This window comes from Triturus cristatus, chromosome 4_1 (assembly GCF_964204655.1).
Source record: "Triturus cristatus chromosome 4_1, aTriCri1.1, whole genome shotgun sequence".
NCBI lineage: Eukaryota > Metazoa > Chordata > Amphibia > Caudata > Salamandridae > Triturus > Triturus cristatus.
In genome coordinates, this window is record NC_140585.1 from 910,462,437 (window position 1) to 910,486,058 (window position 23,622).

At 44.9% G+C, this 23,622-nt stretch overlaps 1 long non-coding RNA gene across 3 annotated transcripts in view; it reads left to right on the forward strand.

Moving 5' to 3' along the window:
- Positions 1-23,622, forward strand: part of LOC146855780 (uncharacterized) — a 75,236-nt gene that overhangs the window by 48,909 nt on the left and 2,705 nt on the right. For all 3 annotated transcript variants that reach the window (XR_014980876.1, XR_014980874.1, XR_014980875.1), the window contains 3 exons: positions 5,762-5,861; positions 6,276-6,359; positions 6,533-6,565. This is a non-coding gene — a long non-coding RNA (uncharacterized LOC146855780). The remainder of the gene's footprint in view (positions 1-5,761; positions 5,862-6,275; positions 6,360-6,532; positions 6,566-23,622) is intronic.

A 23,622-nucleotide genomic window follows, 5' to 3' on the forward strand; every position in this document is an offset into this window, starting at 1 on the left:
ACACTCCCAGCCAAGGCAACAGGTCCATGCAGGGAATGTAGGCTAAGCGTACTAGCTCTGGCCCCAACCTTGAGAAATGTCACAGCAGGTCAAGATTACTCGCAGTTTGTGTGGCAAACCATAGTGCCAATATCGGCAACAGTAGTCAGTTACATGCAGCACAATACATCAATAAACCACACGACACCTTTGTTAGTGGAGAAAATTGCTGCAGGTTTATTTGCATAACAAATATGCCAAAATGGTGGGTTATCTTACGGGCAATCCCAGGGCAGGCCAACCCCTATGCCGCCTGCCCGTCTGATGATCCAAATTACACCGTGGCCGTCGCCAATCTGTGTCTACCAATACTTGGGAGGGGCCACCCCTCCCATCAGTGGACCACCAGTCCACTCCCTTACTCACGCCCCCCAAAAGGTGGGCGGCGCGTTCCAGGCAGTCCCCGGTTGCTCAGACCCACAACCAGCCATAGGACTAACAGGGCGCCGCAGTTCTTCCAGGGGACAACGCTAAAACATCCCTGGGTATCCTTGGCTTAGCACCATACTGTGCTGCTGCATGAAGTACCCCTTGGTAACTTGCAGACTCTGGATCGCCCTGTAACTCCTCCACAGCTCTGGGTGTGGCCACCGTCACAACCAGGGACCCCAGCAAGGTAGGCCTATTTACTTACAACATGCTGATTACTGGGCCTCTCCCAGGTCCAGCAAAAACAAGTCTTCGCCCATACAGGACCGGAGGCCAGCACGCCCCTTCTGGACAGGTGCCCCCATCCTTTCTAAACCCCCCGTGGCTTTTTGACTGATATGACCTATGACCTAGGCGTTGGTCCAATGTTACCATTGCCTGGCTGAAGAGCGATACCTGGCAAGGAAGTGCCAATGGGGGTGGAGGTAAGAGTTGACAAGCCCGCCATACTTCCTCTTTCACTCAGTTATCCGAGTCTAGCACTAGTCGGAGTAAGTCCGGAGCATTCCGTCAGTCACCACCCTATGTGAGGCCTTGCCCTCCCAAACTTCTGCTAGTATACCAGGGAGCAGACAGGACAGAGTGAACTAGAGGGGAACCAGCGTATAAATACCTCTCTTTTATGAATACTGGGAATGCCAAGTGTTCTACTAATACTTTGTAGCCCCAATTGTGTTTAACCCAGGGGTTTCCCCCAATCATATGGACCATATCGCCCTAGTTGGATAACAACTTCCGCAACCTGCATAGCTGCCAGCCAAGGCTGAAGGGTGGGAGAAATTACACGTTATTGTTACTCAAATCCAGGGACCTGTTTCATCGAACTCAAGTGAACCTACCAGGATCTGACCTGAAACCAGTGGTCGGACCCAAGCCCCTCTAAGTTCTGCCGCTCCACCTGCCTGTGAGCGTGACCACAGGCATCTAACCCGTGCTTGGCCATGTCTGAGCTAAAACACTTCTGAAAGGCATGAAAACAGGCTAACCACCCGCATTGCATACTGAATGTTCGCTGACAACTGCCAAGGATAACGCGCATAACTGAAGCAACTGGTACCATGCCATCAAGGCGAGACGGGCAGCGGACAAGAGGCTGCCCAGTGGGCGGGGGACAGTATATGTACCCCTGTCCCCCCTCCCACTACCGGAAGAGGCCGGCCGGATGTCCCCCTGGTCCCAGCCCAGGGAGATTAGGAGGCCGACTCCAGTGCCTTCCTGTGGCACTAAGGCGGCCGCCCTGATGAGGGGCCACTGCGTGGCCCCCAGGCAGCCTTGACACTCCCTCATCCCTTGGTTGCTTGTCCACCCATTTCTTGCCCCATCCACCGACCCCTGTCGCTATTTTACACTTCTTTGCTAGCCCCTTCTCCCCATTGTTTTATTTTAAAGTACAGAATTTTGTATATGTTCAGGCCAAGCACGCCAATTTATTTTCAACTGTAAATGCAATACTTGTTTTGCAAGTGTTGCAGAAATATAGATTCACTTTGTTGTCCAAGCCCTGCTGCAACAATCCAGCAAACTACCTTTCAAGGCACCCAGGATAGAGCATGCAAGCACATTACCTACAGACAGAGGATGGGGAGAAGAATGGCAACCAATCCATCCAAGAGACTTGCCATGGGCCCTATCATTCAAGGACATACAAGTACAAGATTTTGAGGGCAATTGTCTCTAGGAATCAAGGGAGGCAGCCAGGAGCAATGCATGGAAGTCATTCTTGTCTGCCACCTATGCAAGGGATGATGTGGGACACCAAAGTGGTTCCAAAACCAAAGCTACGCTGAGGGAGAAGGTGTTGTTCCCCAGCACAGACACACTATTGACCAAACTCTGAATGCATGCTTTCTGAAGGAGTGTCTCAGAAACATGAGCTGTATTCCATCTGGGAGCAAGCTGAATTCTGCACTGACATAAGCCCTTTGTACGGGCATCCTTTCTCTGTAATTAAAGGGTGGGCTATTCTGCACCTCTGCGCCTGTAGCTTGGAAACAGCAGCATAATTCAGCAAAATGACAGGAAACTTTCCCTAAATTTCACATAATTATGCAAACTGCATCTTGCGCTGAAAGAATTACCTAAACAGTCCAGGTAAAAATTAAACTTGAAAATGTCATTTAGAGTTCATTTCTAGTTGTCCCATTCAAAACATTGCCGCTCTCTTTCAGATTAGCAGTTTTGCGTTTAAAAATTAACTGAAATGTTTGTTGATCACCCACATTAAAGGAACTGTCACTCATGTTCGAAACACTGTCAAACGTGTTCAAACTTGCAGCTTTGTGCTAAAAAATTACACTAATGGTCCACTCGTCTAAAATATTAACCTGAAATGCCGCTCATGTTAAAAAAGTTACCTCAATGTTACACTTCGCTGTTAGACCTGTCAGCCTTAGGGAGGTCTGCCCCCAAATTGTTTGCATTTACCTTCCTATCTTGCTAAATTCATTTTTGTAGGCCGTAGTACTCTGTGCACTTTACAACTGCTGACCAGTTCTAATGTGCTCGTGCTCACTCCTTCAAACATGGTAAAATTGGCTTACACCTGACTGGCATATTTAATTACTTATTAGTTCCTTGTAAAGTTGTATACCACATACCCAGGGCTAGTAAACAAAAGGCTAGTATTGGGCCTGCATCACTTACTATGCCACCCGCTTAAGTAGCCCCTTAAAACATGACTCGGGCCTGCCTTTGCAGCCTGTTAGCAGTTTTAAACTGGCAGTTCCACTTGGCGAAATATTCCCCTCTTGAAGCACTAAACTCCTTTCTTATTACATAGAAGTCACACTTAAAGTTGGCCCTAAACAGCCCATAGGGCAGGGTGCATTGTAATTAAAAAGTTGGAAATTAACTATTAAGCTTTACATGTCTTTTTACTACTCTGAGGCCTACCTCTCCCACAGGATAACATTGGGTTACCTTATTACATTTAATAAATGCAAACATTGGATTGAGAACAGGTAAAGATTTCATGTTAGGTGTTAGGTGTCTGAGAAATTGCAATTTAAAAATCCTCTTTAATGGTAAAGTTGGATTTTAAGTTACAATTTTGAAAAGGCCTCTTTTAGAAAGTTTGATTTTTCCTGTCCTAATTATTTCATGCCTGAAGCCTGTTCCTTGGTCACATGACTGTGTGTAGTTGGACTGCAGCTGGACTGTGTGTATTCCTCCCAAACAGCCACACAATAGAGGGATAAGGTGTGCCTGGATGGGCAATCACTGGCAATTTGGGTGTGGGGGGCGGGTGTAGCTATGGCACAGCCCCAGTTGCAAATTAATAGGCTGTGCACTGCCTTCACACAAAGGACTTCTTACCACTGCAATATTTAGTCTGCCAGGCTGAATCTGGGGCAGGGGAGACAGGAAACTTAAAGCACTTCAAACAATATTCTCTAGAAACTTCTCCAACTTAAAAAAAAGCCAGCAGGTATAAAAATAGGAGCCTAAGACCCAATCTTCAGTTCACTTTCTGGGCCTGCAGAAGGACTATCAGAGGACTGCCTGCTACTGTGGCCTGCTGTTTATTTCTGAAGACTGCCTTGCTGCACCTAGAAGGACTGCTCTGCTGCCTGAGGCCTGCTTTGAACCCTCAGAGCTTTTCCTGCTGTTTGAACCCTGTTCCACTTCTTGAACCCAGGACTACTGGAGTGACTCCAAGGGCTAGCTGGCTGGCCTTCTGATCAGAGGCTCAGGGACAGAAAAGGCTCCAACCATCTTGAACCCGCACCTGGACCCATCCTGTGGGAATCCCAATCCACCAAGTGTCACATGACAAGGTGTAGTTGGCATTTGGCCTTTGTGTATTCCTCCCAGACAGCATCACACTAGAGAGTCTGGCCTTTAGCAGGATGGGCCATCTCTTACTTGATAAGGGGTTGGAGCTGCCACCTACTACACATGCACTTCAAAGGCTCTAGCTCAGCTTACACACAAAGGACTTCCTACTAGTCTATTGTGCCCCCAGGCAGACTGGGACCAGGGCAGGGAGGTAGGAAATTCCAGACACCTCTGTAGGGAGAAACTCCAGAATATTCTCCACTTCAAAGTGGGCACCAGATATAAATATTGGACCCTCAGACCCACTCTTCAGATCATTTCTGTACCTTTGCAAGACTCAGAAGAAGAATAGATCTGCTGTTTTGCTGCAAGAAGGACTGCTCGGCTGCCTGAGTAAGAAGGACTGGACCAGCACAACCACAGTGGCTCTAAGAGCTAGATGGCTGGCCACCTGATCAGAGCCTCAGAGATACAGGCAATTTGTCTGTATCATCCGAAACAAAAAACAGGTAGATTATCGAGAAGAGGGAAGCCATCTTGGAAAGGCAACTTCGAAACCGTTAAGAATTACATAGTGTTACTGTCGCAAAATGATGTCAGAGAATAGCGCAAATAGTACTTAGGGTTATATGGATAAACCGCGCTAAATACTGTCATGTGTATCTGAAGAGCAAATGTGCTAGCTCCATGTATGAGCTAAGGTAATAATTACATACACAGAGGTTGTAGGAATACCTGCAGAGTAATCGCAGGGCAATATAAGAATTGATGGACTGTCCTAGAAGGATAGACTCTCGATTATTATATGAGTATTTACCAATACAATCACCCATCACCGGCTTTAGAAAGATGAGGAGACAAGCCAGAAAACATGAGATGTAAATATATATACAGAATCAAGTTACACAGTATGTTGTCCACGATTGACCAATTTCACCATCCCATAATATATCTAATATATAAACAGTTGAAAGCAAGTATAAAAAACCTATATATTGAGAACTGCAATAACTGTACACAGTACCATATATTAATCCAATGGGTTGAGAAATTTCACAATACAGCTCAAATTAGACAGTTGAGAAAATTGAAAAGCATAATGAACAATATTTAATCCCGTAGGAAAACATGCATTTCTCTATCGATATTCAATCCGAAATCCACCGATACGGTGAGAGAGAGCACGTGCCGATACTCGGGAGCACTCTGCATGTTAGGTGAGTAGAGTGTATGGGAATAATTGGACCTTGTCAAAAGAAAACTCTTTAGAATAGATCAACTCTCACAGAATTGTTATTAACTAGGGGCTGGGTTTTACTTTTCTAGGATGGAAACTTATCATGGTTTCCAAAGAAGTGGCGAGACTTTTTTGTTATCTCACAGAAGAATTTGAATTTACCTTTTTTGGGGGTAAATTGTTATCTGTGTGAATTTCATTATTTATAACTCAGATTAGAATTGTACTTATTTTGATTAATTTTGTCCACTTCAAGATGAATTCCCTTTTGTATTGCAGAGGGGTCATTCTCAGGGACCTCCACTGACAGGAATTGGGTCGACGTGGACTTTGATCTTATACATGGAGTAATACGGATTCTTTATGTGATCGCGTAACGGTGATTATATTCTTACGTGATTTTATGAACCAGTCTATTGAATAATACTATGTGTGTTGCAATGTATTTGGAATCTACTGTACGATCAATTATCTAGTGGTTATTGGTCATGTTTTGCGGTTGCCTAGGAAGGTGGCACACCAGCAACCCCGGGGCGATCCTAATATTGGAACTGAAATAACCCCTTCACACTATATTGGGTCCTGATGCTGAGTTAATGTATTGCCGCATGGGTGATATCTATTTAGGAGGTATTTATACTTGTGTTTTCTTGCAACACTAATCTAGAGGCGTGACACATGATTAATTCATTTACACCGAATGTTTGGAATGAGGAATCTATCCGCTAACAGCATAAATATTGTGTGAATTATTATATCATTTACAGTTGTCTATATTTCCGCACACTAATAGGATCATTTGGACAGAGGCAATAATATTGGGGACTGAATCGTGGAGGACACGTACATTTCTGGACAAGCCTCCGCCCATTGACGAGTATGTCCATTTTTACTTTTCATTATACTTTTCAATATAATGCGAGAACTGGGGAACGTGACATCAGCTATGAATCGTTGAGCAGTATCTTATTATAGCTCAGACCACTCCTGAAGCACATAAGGTGCCCATGGGAGTATTCACTTTTCTATCTTTTCACTTGCTTCAAACAGCTTTCGTTTAATACGCTTTGGACATCGGGACTGGTAAGGACACCGTTGTGTGTAGCAGTATTCCAGATACATTGCGTTAAGTTGCGCATATCGGTGGGTCTGATAGGTGTTAAAAAGACTCTCTATGATTCACACAAAGGGAAAGTAGACTCTTTTTATTCACAAAAAATATTTTCCAACATTCACAAAATAGGGTGCTTATCACTGTAATGTTTTTGTAACTTGGTCTGATTGTCTTCCTCTTATCGGTGTTTTAATGGAGTGCACAAATTGACTATATTCTTACCTTGTCTTCTCTCTACTTTTATCACAACCAACTTATGGTTTCTTTGAATCTACATTGGTTGACTCTGGATCTTTTCTCTGTATTTGTAACTTTATCTAACCTCTATAAAACCACTGGGCTGTATTTTGGCCGTCTTAAACTCTTATGTAGTGTTGTTAATATCTGTGAGCGGTTTTAGTACCAACAACAAACAATTTATATGGTATATTGTTCCAACCTTGAAAAAGTCTATGCGTAGACGAAACACGTGTTGGCTATTGGCAGATTCCATGCTGGGAGTACCAAAAATGAAGACATAATCTTTGGACTACCTGGGACTCTTTGTTTTTTGTGCAAAGTTATCATTGGCTTTCTCTGTAACTTTGCTGAAACTAACTGAGTCAGATTATATAACGTATAATGGTTATAACCATCCAGCACATTTTGGGTTATTGGTACTTCTAAGGGGAGTGCTGAATAGAGCTCCAGATTTTCATTAAAGAAAAAGAAGTATTGGTAAAATAAAATAATTGCCTAATATACAAAATTTGGTTAGGCCGGGAAGCCGTAGTCGATCCAGATATCCTGGTTACATTTTTTACAAGTCAGTCACCAAATGGGTTTTTGTTTAACTCTTTGTTTTACCTTAAATGTTACTGCTTTGGTTTTACCTCTTTGTGCATGAGGTTAGAGCAGGTTTCTCCAACAACCAGCTTGTGAGCTAGTGGTAGCTCTCTTTATGAAAGTGTCCATTTTTGACATGGTCTCCCCACTTTTCGCTTGGTATTTGAAGCAATTTTGAGAGAAGTGCACTGGGTTCCTGCTATCCAGGTCCCCAGTGCCATATCTCTTTCACTAAACCTGTACATTTGTTCCCCCAGTTGGCAATACCCTCAGCTCCCACTGTAAGTCCCTAGCAAAGAGTACCCCTGGTACCTGGGAGAGGGAGGCTAAAGAGGGTCTGTAAGGGCTGCAGCATGTATTATACCACCCCAAGGGGCCCCTCAGCACACTCATTCAAACTGCCATTGCAGACTCTGTGACATTGTGCAAAGAAAAGTGAAGACCCAGCATGGCACACCTCCTGTGTGCCATGCCTGCAGACACTGCATGCAGTATAGGCAAGTCACCCTGCCAGCAGGCCTTACAGCCCAAAGCAGGGTGCACTATACTACATGTGTAGATATATCTGCATGAGCAGCTATTCACCCGTGATGTCTATTCTTAGATATTACAAGTGGACAGGGAAGCCATTTTAAATACATGTGCTGGGCACTGGTAATTATGAATTCACCAGGTACATGATGGATTCACTGACACTAGAGATGTTTGGTATCAAACATCTCATATTAATAAGCTCACACTGATTCCAGTTATGGATTTATTAATACATGCAACCAGAGGGCACTTTAGAGGTGCCCCCTGAAAACCTACTGACTAATAGTGTACCAGCAGCAGGTTTCTGACTCCTTGCAGGTAAGAGCCCATGCTCTCTGAGGGAAGAAACAATGCCTGCTCCGGCTGGAGGTATTGTCACCTCCTCCAAGCAGGATGGCTAAGTAACCAGCATATGAAGGCAGGAGGCTTCAAAAACCTCTTCCGCCTTTGATATGTGACCCAAGGCTTCCCCAGACTAAGGAAATGCCACCCCCTGCCTCAGGCCTATTTGGCACCAGGACAGGCAGGAAAATTAGCTAGTTAGGAGGAGTGTTCCGCCTCAGGCTAGTTCCACCCCTAAGGTGGGGTTCCCGATGTGAACGTGAAAATTAGAATTCCTCTATCTTGTGTTGCAGGGATTCTGCTCATGCACAGAACTATGCGCAGGAAACCATGACCTCAGTGAATTGCGGTGTACCAAAAACTCACCTCAGTACACAGAACCCCTATCCGACTAGAATGTCTCATTCGCTCTTCATACCATATAGAAGCTACCAATGATTAGACAACCCAGAACATGCGACTTTAGAGTACTCTCAGGAATGGTGGGAATCAGAAATACCTGTTCGTTATTATTCTCATATCAGTCCACAACAAGAGTAATCAGAGACACGGTAAAGTTTAAAATGTTTATTTTGTAAACTACGTGTCCTAAGATGCAGTACTTTGGCTAACATAAGCAGACAAATGATTAAAATCAAAACCATCAGCATTGTTACAATACCATAGAAAATGAAGGGAGAAATCATATTACAAATGATAGTGGAATACAACCACCCTCCCTTCGCTAGTGAGCCAGTATTATTCTACTAATAGAAGGTCTCTAGGTCTGAATGGGGAACCCCATACCGTAAAGATCAGCTTAGGTGAATCACATCACAGGATCATCTTTGCTCTGCGCCTGGAAAAGTTATTCTCCAGAATGTGTGACTAATGCATGCAAACTGCAACATTAAAGGCTCTCGACTTTCAGATATTTGCAGCTGTGTGCGTGTTATGGCTAGAGCGTGGGCCGATCAACCTGAACTCAAAAACATACATTGTTTGGTGGCTCAGGCTGTTTCTGCACACAATGTTCAGACCAAGGTCGCAGTGCACGTCCAGGGATGTGAACAATAGACAGTTCTCATGTGAAGAAAAGGCAAGCAAGCAGTTTTCAAATAATAGCATCTATCTGCAGTGTCGTGTGCAAAAGCAGCAAAAGTGGCAAGATGGCGTTTCTAACATCGAAGACGCTTATGCTAACATAGCAATGTATGTAAAACGCTACCTCCACTACACCCTCCCTTGATCGGACCACGAACTATTAGGGATACAATTAAAGGAACGCAGAGTTCAAGTTCGACAGAGCGGAACCAAGTGCATGTATCGGAAATCCAAATAAAGGGGAGTGAAAGTTCGAAAAGAAAAAAAACGCAAAAAGAAAAAACGAAATGAAAAAAAGGAAATAAAAAAACCATGTGACATCTTGCAAAGGCTCAGCGAGCCCAAATGCCAAATCAAAAAAAAAAAAAATGTGTGGGTCGTACAAGGAAAGCTGGATGACATCCAAGTTAATCCATCAACGTGTAAGAACAGTAAGTAGCGACAGCTTCCAAGAGGAAGTCATTGGAATGTTCTGTAAAAGTTTCTGCCATCCAGTCTAACAAGGTAAACGAACATACATGTTCCTCGACAACTGGGGCCTCTAGCACAATCAGAGGACAACTGGTGTGTTCTTCAAGATAACTTCTTGCCAAGAAGTCATACGCTGCCGTACCGATGTCCCAATTCCCTAGGACTCCATGTGCTGCTCCACAGGCCATAATCCTGATACCAGAACAGTCCAACTCATGAGCCACTAAGGGACTCATCAGTCGACCATAATCTGGGGCAGGAGACACCGAGTTTGGCAAGCACAAATCCAGAGCCCATTCGAATGGACAATCTAGGCAAAAGAAAAACAGGTTGCACGCATGTAAAGTATGAAAACCGGAAGGACAATCCATAGGCTATGCTCAGGGTGGCCAGTGGTAATGTTTCATAATATTCAAGCATCCGGTTACGAAGATGGAGCAGCCAGAACAGGCTGTCGTGTGACACAAATTTGTGCAGCCATTGCGCAGTAAGCAGACCAACAACAGCACACCAGCCGTGAGGGCGAGAATCAACGGGAGCCCGCCAAAGACGCTGGAAAAAATAGAATGAAAAAATGCCGGTATCACACCAAAAATAGTTTGGAAGGAGGTCACGAGGCCGGAGCCCACAATTTTGAAAAAATGCACCAAGCCAGTTGTTGACGAGGCATTAAATATAGTTTGAATCAGGGCACCGAAATGAAGTGGGAGATCAGTATTTAAAAGCGCATGCACCTCGGTGCGGGTGTTTGCTACGTGAGGGACAAATGTTTCACGGGATGAAGTCAAAGCGACTTCTTTTTGAGACAATAGAGCCCTTATTCTGCTCATCTTGTTAAATTCTGCTTTCAAGGTTGGAATGGAAGGCCAGACGGATACATCCAGCCGCCCATGCGGGGGCGGGAAAATGACATTTTTACAGCAGACTACTGTTTGCGATACAGTCACAATGTAGGGAATCCCCACTAGCATCCCGCAGCAAGCCTCGTTATTTAAAAGCAAATATTTACCGTTAGCTAACAACGTGAAAGAGGGTGTAATAGCTGGCACTGGAATCCCTTTCAGAACGCATGCTAAATTTCGTGCCTGAACGTTGCACGCGCCGTGCAATTGGATGTGCCTACAAACTACTGAGTGATCAGGTGTGGAAGTGCAGTCCTCACCTTTCAAATAATATTCTTTACCTTCTCTCATGCACCTATATGTAAATGGGAGTGACCAAACTTCATGCAGGAAAGCAGTACCCAACGGTTCATATCTGCCTAGGGCATAATGTTTCATGCACGAACTGAACTTAAACAAAGGAAATGGTAATGTGATTAACCCGTGGATAAGCCACACAGCGGAGTTCAATTCGGCAACAGAGAAAGGCAAAGGTTCTAACTTTTCAATATGCAGTAATGAGTATGTTGCATCTTTCATGGACATGAATTGTTGTTTCGCAGTCAGATTAAAAGGAAGGAATAAAGACGAAGTATTCATGTAGTCCCAGGGGACTTTCCCAGCCTTTAACGTTTGCAAAGTCCATGCAAACTGCATTATGGAACACAATTGATTTTGACCATGATATAAAACAGACATATCATCCTGCACAATATCAACAACAGATGAAACAATATTATCTAATGTGTAAATTCTGGAAGACAGGGTGTTAATGCTATTATCCATAACAGCTAGTACTTTTTCCAAATTGGCTTGATCAATGGCTCTCAACCTGGGAGCCACTTCAATTTGTGATAATTTCCAAACTTCGTTATAAACAGCATACACCCATCTTTTGGACCTGCCACCTACAGGACCCTTAACAAAATCATTCAAATCTATTTTGTCATGTAATTTAGATAAATGAAGTTTAACAGATGCCAAGGTGGAATGTTGCAGCCAAGATTGGCATAACTTCCCCACAGAGTAGGTAGTCACTGAATGAGAAGATTCAAAGCAGGGGTCTACACGAACCTGCGTATATCCAGGTTGCAACCCCAGAAAACGATGTTGACAGGAATCTGAGCTCGTCTGCCACGTTAACCATCCTTCCGGATCTAATTTGGAAATATTGAAGGATGTATTGGTAATGTATGATTGCAACGCATCAAGAGACAGATCTGTATGATTATCCCAATTAGGATAAGCACCCAGATCAGAAATAGAGGGAGATTCAGCTTTTTTGAAGTAGCCAATCCAAAACAGGTGGTTTGAAAAATAGTAGAATTCAAAAACAACATGTGGTTTGGGATGAGGCAGGCACGATGCAGAGCTTCTGTTCCTCGTACCTGCCATGGCTTAGAACCCCAAACAGATTTAAGATCAATAGTAGCTTTACACAGATCATAACCCTTGATAGCCAAATCATCCATAAAGGATTTGGAATACAACAATTTAGTGTGTGTCAGCCTAACCTTCGAGGCAGACTCTGCTGCCACTTTAAAATAAAAGGCGGCAGGTCTTGAAACACTGAAATCAGAAAAATATGCAAATTTGTTCACCAGTGTGTTGGAGCTGCCTAGCATAATTTACAAAATTTCGAAACGTATTGGCCTCATGTAGGAAATGATTGCCATAATGTTGATAGCAAAACAGTTCCCCATAATTAGCAGTGTCCAAATACAAATCTTCAGCATCAAAGCCTGAACGTCCCAATCATCAGAGCGGATGTTTTGTTTCACAACATCACCCATAGAAACACGAAGAACATTCGGAACATTAATAACCTCAGTGGATCCATGAATTTGAAATTTAACAGCATCCCACACAATCTCATCTAACACAGGCCAGGCAGTAATATTCACAAAAGTCTGGTCCCTCTTCATGATGTGTGATGAGGAGTGGGGGGCCAAAGTTCCATCAATTAGTCTAATTGTAGATCTTTCCTTTAGGTAGTGTCCATTTACAAGACGAAAAAATACCACCACAAAGCCAATGGACATAAAGAAAAAAATACATATGAGCACCAGCCAAATGTAAGTCAAGGGGGAATTAAAAAATGTCTTTTAAACCAAACAGCAAAAATAGAAACCTTTGATGGAGCACTGGAAGTCATAGAGTTAGTGTCAAAGGAGAAACGTGACTGGTTAACTGGGGTTGATTGTAAAACAGGCAATGATACATCTGCGGGATAAGCATACTCAGTATCTTCAGGTGGACCACCAGCCGGTGGTGGCAACAAAGGATTAGTAACTGTATGCATCTCGATGGCAATATCAGGAATGGTGGTAGAAGCCGGAGCCAAAACAGAATTTCTCAGCATCGCAGGGCAAGAGACCGCTGGAGTCATACTAAGAAGAATCGTCCACTCGCTGTAGTTTGACATTGTCAATGGAGATGTACCTGTTATCCTTGCGACCAGGAAGTGGAGGTAAAATGACTGTTCTTGTACCCTGCACGCCAAGCACCGGAACCGGTGCACGATAAGAGGGGCCGAACTCCTTCTTCTTCTCCACCTTCTCAAGGACCAGGTCACCGACTCGAGGTAGCCAGCCGACTACCGGAATCTGAAGCGCAGCATCAGATGTGGAGGGCAAGTGTTCTTCTGCAAGACTGTCTCTGGTCTCTTGTAGATTCTGTAATACAGCACAGTAATCATCTACGTCAAAGGGTGCGGCTGAGGCCGCCATGTCTAGACCATCAAGGTCCGGGACAAACATTTTTATGCCAAAGAGCATCATGTATGGGGTCCGCCCACCCAGAGACCTTCTAGGGAGATTATTAAGTGCACGTTGAACGTTATACAGATGGGCTAACCAGTTCCGGCCAGTGCCTAAAACCCTAGCTGTCAGGGATTGCTTTAAGTCACGGTTCATTCGCTCAACAACACTATTGCCCTCAGGTCGGTATGGAGACGAAAATTTGACTTGGACCCCAAAGATCCGAATGGCTTCTTTGTATGCCTTAGAGGCGAACGCAGGGCCCTGGTCAGAATGAAAGGTACCACATGCAAAAATTCCAACAAAGACACGCAAATCCCTGATGACAGTACGAGCATCAGCACTCCTTTGTGGCCATACCCAAAGAAAACGTGTACACGAATCCACTACAACTCAGATATACTTGTACGCAGTATCAGAGGAGAAAGGACCGCAGTGATCTAGATAAACACACCCAAGTGGTTTATTAGATATGTACAACTGAGCTTGCGGTGGGCGCGCAGCAGTCGAAGGTTTAATCTGCTGGCAAATGTCACAATCAAGAACATAAGTGCGAGTCTGTTTATACAACTCGCGCCACCAGTATCACTGTTATAACAGTAGCTGAAACGCCGGCATGGGCAGAGGCCATACCCTCGTGAGCTGCTGTTATCAAGGAAGGTCTGCAGTCCGCGTTGGGAATCAATCTGTCACCAACGTCGTTAATTCTCACATAGGGGACTTTATCAGGACTTAAATGATAAGAGTACCGAGAAGGGAAACCTCTCGGCTAATTACTTCCCTTCTCTGTAGCAGCAATAGCTGCCAAGATGTCATCATCGATCTTACTTTTGGATCTTGTAACTGCTGCTACTAGATATGTCGCCACTGCTGTTTTCGCTGCTTCGTCAGCTAAGCTGTTGCCGACAGTGTGGACACCAACTTGATGGTGACCAAGAGTGTGAATTACCTTCACGAGTGGCAGATGCTGTTTAAGTTCTGCCACCCGAACCCAAAGCATTTTATGCTTGATTGGGCTACCTTTGGAATCGCGATATTCATTCTGAGACCAAAAGAATAGATTGTCGTTAAAAGACTGAACACAGTAAAATGAGTCACTCACTATAAGAGTAGTAACCCGAGGATCAGCAAACTCCAGTGCAAGTACCAGAGCACGGAGCTTTGCCAACTGTGCGGTACAATCACCCAATGACTGCGTATGCATGACATCGGACTTGAATTCTCCATTTACGAAAGTACCGGGCACAATTGCGCAGGCCGCTGAATAGGCATGCTTCGAATCCGTCGCCGGTTGCGCCGAACTGTCAGTGTAAATGACACAATGGTAATCTTCAAGCGGGCGCCGGATGAACAAATTCATACTGCAAGTACTCCTGAGTCTGCAATGAGGCATCAAAGATATAGGTGACATCTGGCGATGTCAAAGAAGTGGCCCATTGTATCCAACGTGGATGCAAAGCTTTAGAATTAGGTACACTGGCTTTCGTCACTGCCTCTAGAGCAGGATATGGTGTAACAACCAACATGCGTTTCCCTTGCGACAGCACTTGTTCTTTAAGAATCGCCATCTGCACCGCAGTCAAAAGTTTTTCGACTGTGGGAAAGCGCAGTTCAGCTGAAGTGTACAGGTGTGATTTGTAGGCAATGGGGACGGTGTCGCCCTCATTGAACGGTAAGTACGTGAAACCCACCGCGCCCGGCACAATTCTTATTACCAGGTTAGTGTGGTTATCACGTGTCAGTAAGTATTTCGAAGCAAGAAGATCAGCCTGCAAAGATTGCAAAATAGCTGAATGCTCTGGCAGCCAGCTCGATTTGTAAAAAGTAGGTTGTACTAAGGCATATAGCGGCTTGATATGCTGGGCATAATCGGGAATGTAAGTACGACCAAAATTCAGAAAGCCCAGCAAAGACTGTAATTTTTTCAGTGTTGTAGGAGCACGCAAGCATGCGCACTTCTCCAGAAAGTGAGGAGCTAACCCTCGACCCTCATTGTTGAGCTCGTAGACCAAAAACAACACTGTATACTCCGCAATGTGAGACTTTGCAAAGTTGAATTTGTAACCGAAGTCTGCAAACATAACACTGATGCGATCATCGAGACACAGATGCGGCCATAACTCGTCGTCTGTGAGATAAATATCATCAACATACGAGTACGCATCAGTGTCAATGCTCTCTAACAGAGAGACAACACGTGCAGCAAAGACGCCAGGGCTGTTTTTATAGCCCATGGCTAATCTCTTAAACTGTTTTTGTTTGCCGTCCATTGCCTACTAATAGAGGACAGGTTATGGCTGTAAAAGCCCTTGGATATGTCAAGTGTGGTCTTAAACCTTTTTCTCACGAGACTATCAGTGAGGGCAGAACTGTGGGTATTCTGTACAGCACACGTCCGACAATGAGAGTTCAAATGCCGGTAATCCAAAACTAGGCGGTACGACCCATCAGGCTTCGTTACAGTGAATAAAGGATTATTCATTGGTGACACACATGTTTCAGTAACACCCTGATATTCCAATTGGTGAAGGATTTCCGCGACGTGAGATCTAGCTTCGCAGCGCATGGAATATTGGGGCTGTGGCTGGGGCATAGACCGTAAAGTAATCTCATGGCTTGAAGACAATTTATCCCACCCAACCTGAGTACGGTACAATGCCGGAGCAAGCACCTGAGCCCACACTTCGGCAAGCCTTTCAGCGTGCTCCTTTGGCACAGTGTGCACAAAGGATGGGAGGATTACCTCCTCCCCCCTTGGAGCATCCAAAACGAAAGCCGGGGGCCAGTCCACCTCTGCTAAGAGAATGTCATAGGAAGAGGTCAGATTATCCCAAACAATCCCTTGTATTGTGCGTTGTATGTCACCTTCAATTAAGAGGACTATGTCATATAGTCTGTCAGGGGGGAGCCACTCTAGTATCAGCAGTTTCTACAGTTATGAACATGTCAGTTGCTGTCGCCTCCAGATATGGACGCAGTGCTTGCCGCACTACTGTAACCTCCGCTGCGCTGTCGAGCAGCGTTAGTGCCCATGTCAGGTTCTGAAGCTGCATTCTCACTATCTGTTGCATACCTCGCTGTTAGCGCAGCAACTTTCTTCTTCTGAAACGGGGGACGTTGACGTGCAAATTCGTCCTGCTTGCCTTTACCGTCAGGCTGACGGGGTTGCTCACGTCCTTGTTGGGCACCCCGACCTTTACCACGTTCTCCGCCACCGGACTGTGAGGCCGATGTTTCCTGTGAAGAACGAGGAGAACGTTGTTCAGTAACCTGAAATCTATCAGGTGACCTAATACTAGTGCGGTCGCGCAAATCATATGTGCGTTCACCAGTCGCCTGCACCGGCGACGCAGGACGAGACCCCTGTTTCTGTTGCTGCTTTCCCTGTTTCTTTGTTCTCCAATTTTGTTTAGGAAAAGTTGGACGATCGTCTTTAACAGACAAACTCACCTTAGTTTGCTGTTGTATGTCTGGAATGACAATAGTAGGCTTAATCCCTAAAATACTGCGGCCAATAGTTCTATAAGCCTCCGCAATAATTTTAGGCAATTCTCGGGGCTTATCGAGTTCGTCAACAAGGGCTAAACCATTAGCCACTTGAAAGTGTACTGCATCTCCCTTAAGGTTACCAAGGAGGAGAGTGGCAACTACGTCAAACACACCGACAAGCCGCATTCCCAACTCGACCGCCGCCTCCGGACCGTGTTGATCTTGAACACGCTTGGTGACGGAGGGAAGCACGGCCATAGATGGGGTGCCGAAGTACTTCGAGTAGACTGCTGCAAAAACCTTACCCCCGTTGTCAGAATCGGACACTTCCGGGACTAAGTTTTTCTGCAAACTAATGGTAAGGATCCTGTGTTTCTCCACAGGAGTAGAGTGCGGAAATACTGCCTCCAGCTGGTCAAATTTCTCAGCAAGCCAATAAGGAAAATCATCCTTATTCTGGGGGAGCTTGCCCATTACCGAATTAACCATGACGGGACTAATGACAATCCCGGCCTGGCCAGCTGGCTGTCCCGCAACAGCAGGTGCCCCCACCTGCACGTTGCGTGAAACGTATTGCACTAAAGCCCTATATACAGTAATCAGGGCTGTATGGAGGACTCGCAACTCATCCACCGCAACATTCAAATAACGAGGATGAGGTGTAAATCCGGCTAGTACCGGCCAAGTGGCCCCTGGAATTGATAAAGGGCCCATTTGAACCTGTGTAACCGTATGGGGAAGGGCGCCATTAAACCAAATGCGATGCTGCCAAGCTGAAATAGGAATTTTTTGCGTCCTATATGGCGTATAATTTGCCGGGATCCGCGTGGGAGTATAGGTGGGAAATGTATTATTATCCGCATTCACTGCCGGCATATTCACCCAAGAGTAAAACAACTCATAGGGATATGATGCACCGGCACTCACCACAAAAATAACGGTCATCCCATCGTCCGGCACCCCAAACTGCGTCAAATGATGCCGCAGAGGTGTTCGGCTATGCGCTGCAATATCGACCGCCATAAGGACACAGAGAAGAACAACAATGGATATTACAGTAGCACAAGGGTTCAGAAATATAAAAACCTTTTTAATTAACAAGCTTGAGGGAACCTATCGTACAAACAGGTAGGTTAAAACCGTCACTCCCGCTATCCGGAAACAAGAGTGAGGGTGTCGTGGACTAATATAAGCACTACTAAGGTGTTTCAAATCAGAAGACCAAACGTTAGGTGCGCCATGTTGCAGGGATTCTGCTCATGCACAGAACTATGCGCAGGAAACCAGGACCTCAGTGAATTGCGGTGTACCAAAAACTCACCTCAGTACCCAGAACCCCTATCCGACCAGCATCAGTGTCTCATTCGCTCTTCATACCATATAGAAGCTACCAATGATTAGACAACCCAGAACATGTGACTTTAGAGTACTCTCAGGAATGGTGGGAATCAGAAATACCTGTTCGTTATTATTCTCATATCAGTCCACAACAATGGTAATCAGAGACACGGTAAAGTTTTAAATGTTTATTTTATAAACTACGTGTCCTAAGATGCAGTACTTTGGCTAACATAAGCAGACAAATGATTAAAATCAAAACCATCAGCATTGTTACAATACCATAGAAAATGAAGGGAGGAATCATATTACAAATGATAGTGGAATACAACCACCCTTCCTTCGCTGGTGAGCCAGTATTATTATACTAATAGAAGGTCTCTAGGTCTGAATGGGGAACCCCATACCGTAAAGATCAGCTTAGGTGAATCACATCACAGGATCAGCTTTGCTCTGCGCCTGGAAAAGTTCTTCTACAGAATGTGTGTCTCATGCATGCAAACTGCAACATTAAAGGCTCTCGGCTCTCAGATATTTGCAGCTGTGTGCGTGTTATGTCTAGAGTGTGGGACGATCAACCTGAACTCAAAAACATACATTGTTTGGTGGCTCAGGCTGTTTCTGCACACAATGTTCAGACCAAGGTCGCAGTGCACGTCTAGGGATGTGAACAACAGACAGTTCTCATGTGAAGAAAAGGCAAGCAAGCAGTTTTCAAATAATAGCATCTATCTGCAGTGTTGTGTGCAAAAGCAGCAAAAGTGGCAAGATGGCGTTTCTAACATCGAAGACGCTTATGCTAACATAGCAATGTCTGTAAAACGCTGCCTCCACTACTCTTGGTTCTGGTGGAATTATGCTGACTGGGTCAGGGTTATGCCCACTTCCCTCAGGAAGTGGTCATATAGGGGGTGTAGTCACCCTAAAGGCAAGTAGCCCATTGTCTACTACCTGTCACTCCCTTTAACACCCCTAAAGTGAGTATTTAGGAGGCACCCCTGATGCCAAGTAACTCAGATTAGATGAATCCAGAAAAATAGGACAAAGAGCCGCAAGAAAATGAGAACTGAAGACTGCTGTGGGATTTTGGCGCCAAACCCTGCCTGCACCAGTCTCAACAATCGTGAAAGAGTGACTCGTCCTGCAGCTGAGCAACTACCAATAACTCCAGTAGACTGTTAGCTCTTCACAAATTGCCAGCAATCCCTATTGGAGTAGAGGAGCTACTCCCCTGTAGTCCACAGGCACAGAAGAAGCGCAGTCCAGTTTACCAAGTTGCCGCTCCCCAGCCAACCTGACACAGCAGCCCCCCAGGAAAGTCAGGTCTATCCCCCCTGACCAAGTGAGAGGACACAAGGACCGAACTGAGCCTCACAGCACCAATAACCAAGGTTCTGGACCCCTTGCAGCAACCAAAGCCTATTTAAGTCCAGACCAAACTCCAACAGCACCGAGTCCGAGCAGCTGTCGAGGGACGTCAACACCGCAGAGACCCACTTCCAGAGAGGCCCAGCTATCCTGATTTCTGCACCGTCAACCAGCGAGGCCAACATCTGAAAGGACCTAGGACGCACAGAGCCCAGCCGAACTATCAATGCTGCGAACAAGTACCCCAGCCCGGTTACCAAAAAACCGGCCCCCTTGTTCCCAGGACCCTTGTGACTCGACCACCCCTTTGGGAGCTCCTGGACTTATCCCCAAGTCCCCGTCTGCAGCCTGTTTCTAGGGGGCCCCCCTTCTTCCGTCGGCGTAGTGCGCAAAGCTACCAATCCGAACAGCACTTGTTCCCCCGGACGCCCCAGGGCAGGAAACGGGTAACTGCTGGTGGCACTTTGGGCCTTGGCCCCTTACACCTCTAAGTCCCGAAGGAGACTCCCCTGAAACCGACCGTAAATAACTGTATGCAACCTATGTCATTTTCCCCGTAGGAAAGCATTGTTGCATAAAGACACATTTAAGTGAACTCTTTACTTACCTGTGAAATTTAATAAAAGAACTTACTTGATAATGAAGTTTTCTGTATCAAAATGTATATAAAAATACAACTTCTTTTTTCAAATTGGTCTCTGATTTATTTTTTATTGTGTGCCTCATTTATTGCTTTTGTGTGTACATCAAATGCTTAGCACTACACTCTGTAAAAGCCTAAACTACTCACCCACACTACCACAAAAAGAGCATTTAGTGTTATCATTTTTGCCTCTGTAAACCAATAGGGGTTGCTTGGACTCTTTACACAGTGTATCTCGTTTTGGTCCACTATAAATAGAGGCAGCTTCCCACACTCTCCCACTACATGGAAGTAGCTCTCCTGTGTGCATCCCAGTTTACTAAATTCAAGGTTTTTACTTGGCTGAATAAATATATGTACGTCAAAATTGAAAAGTGTGCTTCTGAGATGAAAATGTTAGGAGGAAAATGGTTGAAGTTCCAAAATATATTTAAACTTGATATTTAAGTGATAAATAATTTTGCACTGGGGGAATCTTATTTTTAATATTATTACCTTGGTGCCAGAGGTTGCATCTATGGCTGATATATATTGCCCATATAAAGGAATTCCAAATTGACAAAACTTGCTTGTGGCAACCCTGCCTGATGCACTGAAGTGATCATTTCTGGCAACCTTGCACTGAGGTGACTAATGCCGTTAATCTTTGCATAGGGTGGCCACCAATTTAGCCTTGTCTGATGGGGTCATTATTGCAACACTATTAATATGAGTAGCTCAGGATGATTGTCATTGCACATAAGTAGCTTACATTACAGAAAAGGTTAGAGACCTCTGTGTTAGAGTGAGTATGGAAGGCAGAAGCCACGAGATAGCTCGGCTCCTTATGAGCTGGAGGTTCTAAAGTACATAGTAAAACCATCTAAAGCTCCTGGAAAGCAGTCAAGGGTACACCGTGGTCTGAACATATTACTCCAAGCTAAGGGATGGAATTAACCTTGGGCGAGCAAAACAGAACAGTAATGTCTTGATTTTGGGGCCATATTCCACAGGTCTAAGTGCAATTGGAGTGGTGAGAGTTAACCTCAAATCCTTACTTCTCAGAAGGTTGTTACTCCCCTGTCACATCATGCATGTTTTGAGTTGAGAAGGCATTGAGAAAATAGAAAATTTCAAAGCTGGTAGCTTCTTCTGAAAGGACAGTGGGACTGCCCTCTGGACCAGAGTGTTTTGTTGAATTTGTCCGGCCTTTCTACTCTGTCAGGGGGACCTGCCAGGTCTCTCAATTGGTAAGCGCACCCCCCTCCCCCTGTTTTCCAGCGCTGAATTAGGTGAACACCGGACAAGCAATTTAGAGGTATGGGCCCACATATTGGTTTTGACCCAGATCCTTGTGATACATTTCAACAGTGCTGAATAGGCATGTGCAAACATTTTATTATGCCTGCAACATTTGAAAAATGTAACTGTCTTCATTGAGAGTATGGTTCGAATCGAAAATGTCTCACAAAACGTATTTTCTCCTAAAGCAGCCCCCGTCGCTTGTATCTCGTGACTTTTGAACACCAGGTAGGCAATTGCATTACATTTTTACACAATATATCGCAACATTTATTTCAAGCAGTTTTACATAATATTCACAATGTTTTGTAAAGCTAAATTTTGCAGTTGTCGAGGTCACTGTCAGAGAAACCCTGCTGCCATTGTGCTCACAGTGTAATAAAACACGCTGACACCAAAGCTTCCTTAGTACATGGAAGCATCGATATTGAGAAATGGGGATGTACACATCACCATAGGTCCAAAAAGTAATTTTTAAAGAATTTTTGTCAGTTAATCGTCTTTAATTTTGTTCCGAACTTCAGCAGCTGTAAGTTAGCATTTAATTGCAATCAACTTTCTCTGTCTTTACTATTCTCTGACAAATTTCAAATGGATGAGAGATACTTATGCTACCTTATTCCTTTGTGTGAAAGCAGTGGCATGAGTGCTCCTCATAACATAACAAAGTAGCACGTGCCTCCCCTTCCACTTTATGAAAAATACCTGCTAGGGAGGCTAGCATTGCCAAAGCTGATAGGTCGCGCCAATGCTTCTTGTCGATGCTGTGCAGCACTGGTAAAAGGCAAAGTTCTTTTTGGTGATGGTTTGCATCATCTTCTGTAGCAGAGAGGCCCAGCAGAAAGTAGCAGTTGCCAGATCCTCAAAAAATATTTGTATTTAATTTTTTTAATGACAGCAAGAAGTGAGAGAATGGGCAAGAGGGAACATATGGAGATTGAGCATGGAGCCTTCGGGAGTATGAGGATTTAGGGGATGGAAGCAGAACACAAGGGAGATATCCTGAAAACATATGCACTTTCATGGAGTGCCTAAAGAAAAAAGTAGTTCCCTAAATGTAAGCAGTGGAAAGACACAAGTCAGCCAATCAAAAGAATGGGAAAAAGACTATGCTTTATGACAGGAACAAACACAAGAAGAGGAAGGCAGGCCATCGAATAAGAACCAAGGAAACGAGTGAGAGTGGCAAATAAGCCAACCAGCATTCAGCAATGTAAATGTAAATGTATATGTATGTGTCACCATATAGGCTCCAGAAGAGTCCAATCATTCAGCATCACGTTGGCCCATTTCTGTAATTTTAGCTTCCACTGCGATAAGTCACTTTACGTCCGCACCCTCCATGTGACCTGGGCTGACTCCACTCTGTAACACGACGCCCTCATGCGCACATTTACACCTGCCCGCGCATACACCATGTGGTGACTCACCCCTTTCTCTGTGGCTTGGCGCAGCCCTGTGGCGCCAATGGAGACAAAGGAGGTGGAGATATTTGTGGTTGGAGGAATGCGGTTGGCTGAGAGCCGCGACCTTCAGCCTTCTGCCATGCAGCCACAGTGGCCCCGACGCCAGAGCCGGCCTGGCAAGGACCAACTGGTCTCTGACGAAGGGCGGTGGATTCTGCAAAGGGATCGAATTCCTAGGACGTCACTGCTCATTTTCCAGGTGGGAATTTAGCGTCTTGGGAGGGCGGGGCTCAATACGTGGACGTCTTGCATGAGTCCACTGTACCAGATCACACCTGCTAACTCTATGACTAGGAATGCATTGCAGAGGGCCGGCCCAGTGAAATGTCGTTCCAGGTCAGTAAATCAGTCATCACTCATTACCATCCAAGCTGAGATCACAATGAGGCAGCGTTCTCATTCTCCAGTAATTATAGTTGTTGCAGGGAATGCGTATATCATTCTTACAGAGCAGTCCTGTTTTCTCAAGCTGTCACACTGTGATTGCCACACAAAAATATTTTAATCACGCAACAAAATTACCATTGTGCGTCAGATTTGTATTTA